The sequence below is a fragment of the Nicotiana tabacum genome, chromosome 21 (genome assembly GCF_000715075.1).
Source record: "Nicotiana tabacum cultivar K326 chromosome 21, ASM71507v2, whole genome shotgun sequence".
NCBI lineage: Eukaryota > Viridiplantae > Streptophyta > Magnoliopsida > Solanales > Solanaceae > Nicotiana > Nicotiana tabacum.
In genome coordinates, this window is record NC_134100.1 from 40,506,789 (window position 1) to 40,518,933 (window position 12,145).

General features: G+C 37.1%; 1 long non-coding RNA gene across 1 annotated transcript; it reads left to right on the top strand.

Annotated features, from left to right (window-relative positions):
- The first annotated feature begins 1,190 nt into the window (after positions 1 to 1,190).
- On the top strand, positions 1,191 to 6,502 carry LOC107768081 (uncharacterized). Its single transcript, XR_001644071.2, has 3 exons — positions 1,191 to 1,679; positions 4,272 to 4,339; positions 6,078 to 6,502. It is a non-coding gene; the product is annotated as an uncharacterized LOC107768081 (long non-coding RNA).
- Positions 6,503 to 12,145: the final 5,643 nt, after the last annotated feature.

The window sequence follows — 12,145 nt, forward strand, 5'->3', positions numbered from 1 at the left end:
TCAAGACATAATTGAAGTCACGAGCATTGCGTTTCCCGTTTTGATCTGAAGAAGCCCTAGAAGAATGAACTAGCACCTACAGCTAGCAAGCATCAAGGTTCAGATTAGAGTCTACATGAAGGACTAGTCAAGACTCAAGATCAAGTTTCAGAAGACTTATAAATAGGAATCTTGTAACTCATAGCTGATGGGCTTGTTTAGCTTCTTTCGATTTTGATTTTGGTGTAATAAGGAGTTCTGCAAGCAGTAACAGCAGCAACAGCGGTGAAATCACAGATCTTTGGTAGTCCCAGTTACCAAATTTCCAGAACTACACTGACTTGATTCCTTTACAGCCAAGGATATGTAAGCAACCTCGGTAGCAAGGTCGGTCAAACTTTTTAAAATGCTTCCCATGGAGTATCAAACGAGAAAATATTATTCATGATTACTCACTTTGTCTTTTCCTGAAAACTCTTCACGTTTCCGAGCAAAGAGGGGTAGTTGTGAGCACGTTATTTTTGCCCCACATATAAAACTACTCCTAAAATATTCAAAATAGTTTTATAGACTCTTAGAAAATTTTCTCTATTTTATTTGGGTTTGGTTTTGCGTTTATTTGCATATTTAGGAAGACTTTAAAACATAAAATTGCCAAAAATATTTGTTTCTATCTTTCATTCATTGCACTTTAGGTTTTATTGCGTTACTAGTTTTTAATTTCATGTACTGACATTTTTAAATATAAAAATCACAAAAATATGTAGAAGATAGTACATTAGTAATTGTTGTTATGTTTTTAGCCTCTTTATGTCTAATTTACTAGTTCTTTTTATTTTGTCAATTTTTAATATTAATTAGTTAAGTAGCTAATTGGTAAGTAGAAAATAATAATAACTAGTTTAGTTTTACAGGTTAGTTCAAAATTGGAAAATGAATTAATGATTTTGGTTTTAAAATAAAGAAGAAAAGAGAAGTGGGTTTGGTTTTAAAATAAAGAAGAAAAGAGAAGTGGGCTGTCAGCTTGTTATTTCGAATTGGGTCACATTTTAGGCGGCCCAATTCCCTTAGTGCAGATCATAACCCATTCAAACACCAGCCCATTCATTTTTCAACCAGGTCCAGCCCTTCACTAATCAAAACGACGCCGCTTCAGGACCCCCTTGATCTCCACTTTCCCTCAAACAATATCCAATGGCCAGGAACTGGCCTTTTATTCCCATAAAAGTTCCCTAAACATCCTACCCCACCCCCAGAGACCACGCTCAGACTCCTCCTCTCACCCTCACTGTTCTCCGTCGCCCACTGCCCACCGGATATTGCCCACGATGGCGGCACCACTCCAAATTACTCCAAATTGTCACCCTACAATCCCCAGCCCTTCCTCAGTCCAAATACACTATTCATTTCCCTCAAATCCCACCCAAATTCCACGATTAATAGATCTAGGAAAATATTAAAACCTAATATGTCCCCTTTTCGATTTTTCGGCCTTTTTCAATTCGTTTTGACTTGAAATTTATGCTGATCAATTGCTCTTGACGAGAGAAATCGATTGACGTTAGTTTTAGGTCACTTCGAGGTCGCCGAAGGTCGGTCAAATCCCGTTGACCGGCCAGAATTCACTCTCCTCTATTGCTTGCCGGAGTCTTTTCACCATTGGATATCTTCTCACTCGCCGAATTTGTTTATGTTGACTGGTATACTTCTTTTCCCATTTTCTCTAATTTTGCCTAATGACCACGTATTGAAATTTCTGTTCAAGTAGGTTAATTAAGAGTTTGGATTAGTTGGTGATTAATTGTTTGATTTTAGTTTAGTTGCATATTTGGTCAATTACTTTATGTTTAATTAGGTTGCAGTTGCATCTGAGATTGTTTGTCTGCAGTAGATGATTGATCTGTTCTGGTTCATTTGGGCATAAGAATTGGGCCTGCCATTTCTTAACAGGCTGGCCCGTCAAGTGGGGGATTGGGTATGAGCCTGTTGGTCAGAGATAAATACAGGGATAAGAGGGTAATATTACGAAATAACTTAAAGGAATTTTTAGCTTAATTGGTGGAAAAGCTTCTAGAAGAGAGTAAAAAGGAATTGTTAGTAATAAAAAACTGAAAAGGTCCCGGTGAGGGAGAAAAATAGCAGAAATTAGGAGGGGTAAAAGAAAAGGGAGCAAAACTGAAAGATGCTGAAATTTATTCTACATAACAGACTGCTCACATTCACTCTAATATTCACTATCATATATTCTCACTCACGCACCTCTCACCAAAGAGAGCTGAAAAAAGGTTTTGAAATTCAAAATTCCCTTTCTGAGATCTGAAATTTTCAGCTTTAAAAACTTAGAGGAAAAACACAAAAACAGTAAAAGTTTAGGTTGATTTTCATACTAAAAAATAATTAGCTGATATTGATTGATTCAAGGAGGTCTTCTATACTATTTTCTTGGGTTTTCAAGCTGTTTTTAGTCCATATTTGAAGTTGCATGTTGTGTCCTACTTAGTTGAGTTCTGTCATTTTATCTCTCGCATTTATTGGGCTAATTGCATATTGTTTATCCACTATCCAGGTACTTTTTTCAGTCTCAGATTATGTAATTGCCAATGTGGATGTCATGACGTTATAATATCTGCCTCAATTTGTTCATTATGTGTTCCTTAGATATTCTTTCATGTCTAATTAAAAATTCGAATTGAATTTGAATTGTTTGATCTAGCTAATGTCTAAAGCATGTTGTAAACCTAAGCAACAACTGAGAGGATGAGTATGAGATTTGATCTCGTGACTTGTATGAATAACCTAAAGCTAAAATTGTCATTGGTGTGTAATTGATATCATATGTGAAGTTTCAATGATTACTTTTAGATCTGTAAATAGAAAATGAAACACTAGCTAATGTTAAAGTTTGGGAGTTTGGCCAGTACCAGGCCTGACTCAAAGTTTCATAGGCGTGAAAGTGGGTGTATAATAGTTGATTCTATTTTAATTCCCATAGTTTAAAATTTGAAGATCACTTTTTAATTTATTGATTCTTTGTAAAGCTAATTTGAAAAGCCTGTAATAACTCAGTTTCCCTAATTGTTGTAATTAGCAAAATCAGTTAGGTTATTAGCTGAACATTTGGGTTATAACCTCTTAGAATTAATTGGGTTTGCTTATCGTTTAACCCATATTGTTTGAGGGTATGTAGCTGATGTGGATCTACTGAAATTTGTTCAATCAAGTTTATTATACTGGGCCAGTATTAGGCCCAGTTCCAAATAACAAATGCTTTGGGGTTTATCTCTTGAAACTATGCGAACTTTGTTTGGGCCATCCATGTTGAGCCCATTCCGTATCGCGGTCTGGACTCACGCTGAGTTTAGCTCATGTTTTCTTTGCAAATCAAGCCTATAATATTATCCATTTATTAAATTAAAGAAAACGTGATCATCTATTGTTTCTATAAATGCTATGTGTTAAGATTGGGTTTGTTTACACGTTTAGGCATAAATAAATAAAATCACCCATTTTGAGTTCACAATGCTTTTCCATAATCATGCCTCATATTAACAATAAATTAGTTTAGACTAAACAATTTTGAACACTCGTAGAATGCTTTAGGCATGCTTTTAATATATTATCGTGATTATGTACACGTTCGTGTGACATAATTATGATCCCAAAATAAATCAAGGTATGTGTCCGCGCGACTTTGGCCAAAGAATCTTAATAATTAGTTAAGTGTTATTAATCGTGTACACGTACATGTGATATAATTTTAGCACACTAAATAAAACAGTTTCACACACACGTGGTTCGTTTCAAGATAATTTCATAACGCCATCATCAAGTAATTGTTAATCCGGGAAAAGGTTAAATTGCACATAGATTTTAAAATACGTAATTAACAGATAATCAAGCCAAGTTATGATTATAAAGTGACCATGCTAAAACTACGGAATCTGGGAGTGCCTAATACCTTCTCCCGGATTAACAGAATTCCTTACCCGATCTTCTGTATTTCACAAACATAAAGAGAGTCAGTTTCCTTGAATTGGAATTTTAAATTAAATGATGACTTGAGACACCGTAAATAATTATTCTAAGTGGCGACTCTCAAAAGTAAAATGAATAATTTCATTTCAATAATATCACTTAAAGTGGAAAAACTTCTTTCCCCGTAAAAATGAGGTGTGACAAGCCCGGGGTTGACTTTTTGGGATGACTTTTTGGTTTTTATTAATGATCGAAGCTTTATTATCCGAAATTATTTTTTATGATTTTTATTTATGATATTAAGTTATTTTGGATAGATTCGAGCCATCCGGAGGTTGTTTCACACGGAAAGGTCTTTTTAGAGTATTGATTTAGCTTCATTGAGGTAAGTATCTTGCCTAACTTTATGTGAAAAAAATTACCCCGTAGGATGAGCTTAATTGCATTATTTGAATTACGTGGACGATGTGTACATGAGATGACGAGTGTGTACACAGGATTATATATGAAAATTGACTGGTTTAGACTCTTAGGCTTCTTTCATGCATTTATTTTAAGTTATTAGTGCACGTTATATTTTTTAATTGTCAAGTTTACTCTCACATGCTTTATTTGAAGTTATTAGCACATGTTATATCTTTTACTTATCAAGTTTACGCTTATATGCTCTATTTGAAGTTGTTACCTCTTTTATTGTAATGTGACCTTCTTTATTGTTAAGTTATTCTTAATTGAAGTTGTTACATGATATCCCTCGTTGACAATTTATTCTCATGCATTTAGACGTAGTTGCTATTTCATGACCATCTCTTTCATTGTTAGCTTGTGCCATACACTAATATTTGGAGTTGCAATTGCATGAAAATACTTTCATTATTGAGTTTATTCTTAAGCAATTAATTGAAGTGAAGTCATTGAAAGACATTAACCTATTTTAGTTGAAGTTGTTGTTTAATGGACTATTTTTCATTGTCGAGTAATTTTTCCCATTTCATTTTGTTGTTATTGCGATTCTTATGCACATTGTGGTTGAGTCGTGGGCTATGTGTTGTGTTGATATTGATATTGTTGTTTTGGAAAGGTTGTGGCCTATGGGCACTTGTGGTACGAGTTGATATATTGTGTTGTTGTGATGCTGACACATGTGAATTTATTGTGTGGATTAATTATTTCTATGCGGAGCATAAGGGTGGCATCTCACTGTTGTTGATTGTGCGGAGTGATACGGGTGGCTAATGTGTTATTGTCTGGGCGGAGTGATACGGGTGGCTATTGTGTTATTGTCTAAGCGGAGTGATACATGTGACTATTGATATACATTGTCTGGAGTAATACAGATTGTTATTATGATTTGTCAATGGGGAGAAATAAGGGTGGCTATGTCAGGGATGATATGTGACTGTCTGGGGGCACGATGTTGATGATATTCATGTGATGGTGTAATTTTTCTTGTGTGTTTCATGCACCTTACGTGACTTGTTGTGTTGTTTCCAATTAGTTGCTCGATGTGTAATAGTACACTGGCACATACATACACCGTAGCATGACATTTATATCGGTTAAGAAGTATGAAACTTGAGATTTATTGATCTCGCACACGTATTCTTGTGTATCTATTTCCATTGTGATATTGGACATGTGACCACACCAGGCGGATTTTGATAGTGAGCCTGTGACTATGACGGGCGGGTTGAGGAATTGGCAGGTGAGTTATCCGTACGGTTGTGATTTATAATATGGGCACGAAGTGCCACAAACATATGATTGGTGATTTGGGACTCGTGATTTGTGATTTTGAAAGGAGGTATCTCATAGTAATTTTTGTTGTGAAACTTGTATTAGAGCGGTTTGAATATTTGGTTGTCATTTATTTTTTTTATTTGGTTTCACCGGTACTTAACGTTGTTCTGATTACATTACTACTTTTCTACATGTGTATCCCTTGTTGCCGTTATGGTTTCTTGCTTCCGTTATTAGCTTTATACTGATATTCTGCACAGATTATTATGACTAGTAGGTGTCTTGATTTGTACTTCGTCACTACTCTACCGAGGTTAGTCTTGATACTTATTGGGTACCGACCGTGGTGTACTCATACTACACTTCTGTACATTTTTGTGCAGATCTAGGTATTGGAGATAACGGATTCAAGCAAAGTTAGCTTCTTGATCGCGAGGATTCAAGGTAGAGCTGTTTGGTTGCCGCAGTCCCATGGAGTCCTTTGCTTATATTACTACTGTCAAATCTCTATCCGAACAGTATTGTATTTTGAATTATGTTATGTATTCAGTAGAGTTTGTGACTCTGTATTACCTCGTCTTGAGAGGATTGTTGTGATTATCGCCGCGTAGACTTGCATCACCTTTATTTCGGTATTTTATATTAAATTCTGCTTTATAATATCATGTTTAACTGGCGTAACTGTTGTAAGAGTAATCGGCTTTCCTGGTCTTAGAGACTAGGTGTAATCATGACACCCAAGGCGGGATTTTGGATCGTGACACCATATGTATTTCTTCCCCTTTAAAACATGTTAGACTTCTTCGCATCTTCTTTGTAGTCGTATATCTTTATAGTTCAAGGAATAACTTTATGCGTGCCCTTTTGATACCATGCCTGTTTATGTGACTCATGTATTATTTGTCCGTACTCTAAATGTGATTCCCTAGTAGTTTCTATGTCTGTTTGCATGTCTTCCTAAAATTAACCTAGAAGAGTATACCCATAAGATCAATCAATTATGCTTATGCCTCACTATTAAGCCTAATCCTTTAACAAAGCAATTCAATCTTCTGTGATGTTAATATTCTTGTGTAGTACCATATCGTCAAAACTATAACTCTAGATGTCTTTGTGATTGAAGCCTGCATACTTGACTTTCTCTTAATTCTTGTTATTTATCATGACCCAAAGACTCTATATAATTGAAGCTTACATATGTGACTGACTTCTTTAAATGCTATGATTAAAATTTGCACTTCGATTGACCATTCTCATTCAAACCTTCAATGCATTCTAGAGTCCATGCCAATAGGACCTTTTCTGTTAAACTTGTATTCTTTTCTCCAAGCTAATATTTAAATTCAGTAGGTACTAGGCATATAGGACTCTCCAGTGATATCTTATGTCTGACTGTATTAACTTGTTAATAGAGATCATGTTTATAGGGGTTTGCTTTATGTTTATTTCCGGAAACTCAATATGATGCTACATGTGCCTTACCTTGCTATCTTAAGTTGAGAAACATATCCTTGAAACCTCTTCTGCATGTTCCTTGTCATGGTAAATAGCAGGACTATAGGACTTCACTTTCATCTCTGTTTGGTTTGGTGAAATTTAGTACATATGTCTATACGACTTCATGCTCCCTTCTGTTTAGACTTAGTAAATTCATGTGTGTCTTTCCTTTGCTGCATTGAACCTGAGATCACTGTGAAATTAGGAAATGTGTGCACTCCTTAACTTTATAGATCATGCATATAGAGCTTTGTGTGCATCTTCTAGCTAAGACTTGTGTCAATCTCATAATCGTGCATATAAAAGACTAGTCTATAAGAATTTGCATGTACGTTGGGCTGGTAGTCGTTAAGAATGTGTGAAGGGGTGATTATAAGTGGTCAAACTGAACTCGGGCTTGATTGATTGGGCCATATGCCGCTACTGTGGGATCCTAGGCTAGACTGTTGGGCGTTGGTCGCATTTGGGAAGATCCTGAAGGCCCAAATACTTACCTGGGCTCATGATTATAATTCTCTAGGCTATGTATTTGTTCATTTTAGGCCTGTATGTTTTGTTTTCTTTATTCTTGGGTATGTAATAATCATGTAACTAACTATGGGGATGTGAGTAAAATCTGGGGACGGGGAGCATTGCTTATTTCATCGTTTATTAGACGGCACGCGAATAGGATCGTGCAATGGGTAGAAATTAGGCCTATAGGATGTTGTCCTTTTTATGCGTCTCTTTCACAGTGCCTATTTGTTACACCTAGAAATCATGCCTATTATCACGACCTATAAATTCACCTAGTCGTGATGACACCTAACCCCAACTCGCTAGGTAAGCCAAGCAACAGTCAACACAACTCTAATGAAGATCATAGATAATCAATAAATGACATAGCTGAGTTTCCATACAATAACTCAAGGATTGGTAGTACAGATCATGAACTACTAAGACTTAGATTTACAAAGTTGATATGAAAATAAATACATTATTTGTTTGTAATATACATAAACAGAATATGAATATAAAACTACCACGGACAAGTGGTAGCTATATTCGGAAAGTAGGTACATCTTCAATGCCATCTCTTGTCATCCACAGCAGCAGCAGCTCCAAGATCTGCATACAATGTGCAGAAGTGTAGCATGAGTACGACCGATCTCATGTACTTAGCAAGTATCATAACTAACATCGGCGAGGTAATAGTAGCAAGATACTTGCTAATAACCAGGTCAATTCCTATATTTCACAAGTATACAACACTGATGTTATCCAATTATACAACACAAATAAAACCACATCGGTGCACAAAGAGATAATGTGCTAAGTCCTGAATCAGTTAACAATCCGGCATATAGAGAAGATATGAGTCCAATATCATTAAATCATCAAACTTGCATATAGAGAAGATATGCATGATTAAACAAGTCAAGTCACACGGGTTCACATAAAGAGAAGATATGTACCTTGTCTCTCCTCATCAAGTAAGGTAGCATATAGAGAAGATATGCATAAAGGCATGTATACACCCCAGAGCTAGCAAATAGAGAAGATATGCAGCAAAATCATGTATATATCCAAGGAAATTGCAAGTAGAGAAGAAATGCAGTAACAAAAACAAACATTGGTCAGTTTTCCTCAACAATACAATAACCAAACCAAACCAGTGATCAACTTTCCTCATACCGTATGTACACCATCAAGAGAGAAACATGAGAGGATGCCCCTGGGGATGGATCCTTATCCACACGCTGCATGGACAACTCACGTGCCAATAATATCAACAGCACGGACAACGCAGGTGTTGCACGGACAACTCGCGTGTCAATAATATCAACCGCGCGGATAACTCACGTGATGCACGGACAAATCACGTGCCAATAATATCATAACTCGTATACGCATGGACAACTCATGTGCAATCAGTAACAACCCGCACGGACAACTCACATGCCAATAATAACAATCCAGTACGGACAACTCACGTGCTCATAGTAACTATCTCACACAGACCACTCACATGCCATCAGTCCAATCCATATTACACAGAAAGCATATATACAAGAAAGCATGTACTTGAACAATGAATGTCAAATTACATACTCATGAACTAATATAAATGACATGCTAAGGTGTATGCATGTGTGAAGTATACTACCATAGCTCAAATTAGGAAACTTCATCACAAAATAGAAACTATCAGGTTCAATCAAGAGATCAACCTATATGTAAATTCAAACATGATTCAATTAGTTCACAAAGGGGGTACAAACATAAAAAACATAATAGCATGAAGCTCAGTAATCAATTCAAGCCCATCACAACCTGAGCACTATCTCGAGCATGAATAATACCCTATGCATGCTAATGGGCTCAAACCCCCACATATGCGACATCCATAACACATAGCTATCACTAATAACTCAGGAAATTAGTGCATCACCAAATTTAGATATGATACTTACCTCAAAAGAGCCAAAACGGTACTCTAAAAGCGCCATCCCGTATGAATCAACCTCCGAACGGCTCGAAACCCAATCCAAATCGTGAAAATCACGGCAACAATTGCCCAAATCTGAGCTCACAATCTCAAAATTTGATGAAATAACCAAACCCTCGAAATAGACTTATTTAAGACTACCCAGGCCTATGCATCGCGATCGCGGGATCTTTATCACGATTACGAAGGCCAAAAATACCAGCTCCACAGAAGACCCTACGCGAACGCTACCCCAGGACCCAGATGCGGGTGCATGAGCACGGAAGCGAAATGGGGCCTAGAGTGAAGATACGCAGAATCGGAGAAAGGTCCGCAAAAGTGGACCCGCAGAGGTGGAAATCTTCAGCGCAGAAGCAGTTGTCTTTGCATATGCGCAAAGGAGACTCGCACCTGCGATGGCGCAGAAGCGGAATTGGTTCCACATGTGCGAGAGTGCGACTGGGCGGGGACTTCGCAGAAGCGAAATAGGGCAGATTATTAAAGTGTCGAACTTGGTCCTTTTCCCCATTTCGTTTTGGATTTTGGGAACTCGGTTCTTGGGTGATTTTGAAGATATTTCATCATGTAACATAAGGTAAGTAATTTTCCACTTATTGTAAGCTAAATGTAAGGTTTATATGTGGATTTAAGGAAGAAAATTTAGGAAACTTTATGGGATTTTGGTAAGAAAATCTAGAAATAAAAAAATTGGATTTTGACCACGGTTTTGGAAATGGAATTAAGAATAAATTGTATATTCGAGTTAGTAATGTTATGGGTAGGATTTATCTTCAAAAATTTTCGGAATCCGGGTACGTGGGCCCGAGGGTTGATTTTATAGACTGCTCAAGCGGAGTTGGAAATTGTTTAAATGATTAATTATGGATATTAGAATATATTTTGACTGGTTTGCACGTTGTTTGAATAGTTTTGGATCGACGGGCTTTGATTTGAGGTGTTAGAGAGGCCTTGGAGCTGGTTATGAAACTTCGAAGTGAGGTAAGTCTCTTGTTTAACTCTGTGAGGAGAAAACCACCCCTAGGTGATGTATTTGTTATGTGTTACTTGTTACGGGGTCTACGTATGCACCAGGTGATGAAAGTCCGTACGTAGCTAGATTCATATTATGTCCGGATAGACTTAGATTTCCGCCATGCTATAACTGTACTATTTGAGTTGTCTCTTGCCTAATAAATTCCCTTATTTTATATTACGATTTAAGACTAGACTTGCGTAGAGTGATAAGCCTGCTATTGTAGAGATCTGACGGGCTTCATGATAAGCCGTGGATTTAATTGTACTCTCCTACGAAATTCTCCCATGCTATGTGTTTTCATCGAAATGTTCCCTAAAATTCTATAACTCACCCGACTATTCGTGAGTGGGGTCGAGGACCCGTCAAAACTTCTTATTCTAATGGGATCGGGCCTATTACCACGGCAGGATAGATACATCTATGGTTCGTGTCGTTCGACCCTCGACAGTGCGCACACTATGATTGATCGGGTTGTACGCCACGGCGAGATTTATGTACCACATTCTTATGGGACCGGTCCGTTCACCTCGGCAATAAAATGGATGTATCTATGGTTTGGCAATGTTATAATTGATTGGGCCGTACGCATTGGCATTTCTATAAAATACTCTTACGAATTGTGCATAATAATTGGCAAGAAGCCAGCATATCTATGAGTTTTTCCTAATTGAATTGTGACGACCTATATGGTAAGGTCCATTATACATACTCTGATTGAGGATGTGGCTATTAACTGAGAGTTTGAGTTATTGCTGAAGGGAGGATTGTACCACGTACTATACTTGTTACTTCGTTTATTTTTCTTTGATTCACATCTGTTTACTTCTACTGTATTTGGCTTATTGGACCACTAGTAAGTATTGATGTCGATCCCTCATCACTACTTCTTCGGGTTAGGCTAGATATTTACTGGGTACGCGTTGATTTACGTACTCATACTATACTTGCTACACTTTTTATACAGGTATATATATGTCCGATGGTCTTCGGGTGCAGAGGTGCGGTCATTTCGGGGACTTTACCGTGAGTTGCATTCTCATGTTACGATCTGCAGCCTTCAGAGTCTCCGTCAGAGTTATTTATATTTTCCTGTCTAACTTGTATTCCAGACAGATGTTATATTTTATTATATTTTCTAGTAATGCTCATGTACTTGTGATACTGGATTTTGGGGGTTCCTTCGGGTTATTCATTATTGAGGTTCGTGTAAATATTTTATTCACTCTGTAAATTCTATTTTATACTGTTCAATTAAAGAAAAATTATAATTTCAAGATATTAAAACGAGTAATTAAATTGGTAAATCGCCACTAGCTTGCCTGACGGCGGCGTTAGGCACCATCACGACCTATAGTAGATTTTGGATTGTGACAACTAGCTGCCAAGCCTACGCGGACGCGGGGCATTTCTACGAACGCGAAGGCAAAATGACCTGTCTCCCCCGCCTGTAT